The sequence below is a fragment of the Enhydra lutris genome, unplaced genomic scaffold, assembly GCF_002288905.1.
Source record: "Enhydra lutris kenyoni isolate GAN:26980312 unplaced genomic scaffold, ASM228890v2 scaffoldscaffold2389, whole genome shotgun sequence".
NCBI classification, from domain to species: domain Eukaryota; kingdom Metazoa; phylum Chordata; class Mammalia; order Carnivora; family Mustelidae; genus Enhydra; species Enhydra lutris.
In genome coordinates, this window is record NW_019156473.1 from 1 (window position 1) to 1,040 (window position 1,040).

A 1,040-nucleotide genomic window follows, 5' to 3' on the forward strand; every position below is an offset into this window, starting at 1 on the left:
TCGGGGTACATAAATCCTTAACCTGTAAGATATGTCACATATTTAAATTATCCTTTAAATTCCTTGTTTTTATTCAGTAACATAGTAATCAAACCTATGAAACAAACAAAACAAAAAGGTGCTTACATAATGATGACAGTTGAAGGCACTGGCTACATTCAAGAAATGTACCATATTGGGGCTCCTGGGTGGCTCAGTGGGTTAAAGCCTCTGACTTCGGCTCGGGTCGTGATCCCGGGGTCCTGGGATCGAGCCCCACATCGGGCTCTCTGCTCTGTGGGGAGCCTGCTTCCTCCTCTCTCTCTCTCTGCCTACCTCTCTGCCTACTTGTGATCTCTGTCTGTCAAATGAATAAATAAAATCTTAAAAAAAAAAAAAAAGAAATGTACCATATGAAAAAGAAAAATGGAGTGCCATAATTCATGGTACAGAAAAATTTACTTTAAATGCCAGTGCTATTTGAAATATACTTAAGTGAAAGAATCCTAGGAGAAAAATAAGAGAAAAATCTTGGAGAGGAATGAAAGGGACTCTGAGCATTGACATAAAAATGAAAATCCAATATTTATCTCATATATCTGATTTAGAAAAGGTCACAGGCCAAGGTTACTTTGTCCACAGCGAATCACATACTCTGGGAGAGATGGTGATGGCAAGTGCTGGTGATGCAGACGGTTAGTAATCACAGATATTGGACTGGCTACATGTTAAGGTTTCATAAGGCACAGAAACAGTGGTGAAATAATGGGGAATATTTAGCAAGTTGATCCAAAAAGGTGAGAGCTGAAGGCTGGTTGGTAACAAGTTGACTGGCAACTCCTGGAAGTAAAGTAAGTTGGATGACTGAAGCTGGACCCACAGCCCAGAGATTGGAAACCAGTGCTTCCACAATGAAGAGACCCAAGGCCAACATTTCCACATCCCAGAGATCCCTGTAATTTGTTTGACAGGGACTGAAGAAGATGGAATTCTTTGGGCAGAAGCAGGATTTCTGGTAGGATCTGGCTCCAGCACAGGACGTCCTCAAGCCGGTAGGCTCA

General features: G+C 41.7%; 1 pseudogene; it reads right to left on the bottom strand.

Annotated features, from left to right (window-relative positions):
* Nucleotides 1–755: 755 nt before the first annotated feature.
* On the bottom strand, nucleotides 756–1,036 carry LOC111140521 (annotated as a pseudogene).
* Between the last annotated feature and the right edge of the window lie 4 nt (nucleotides 1,037–1,040).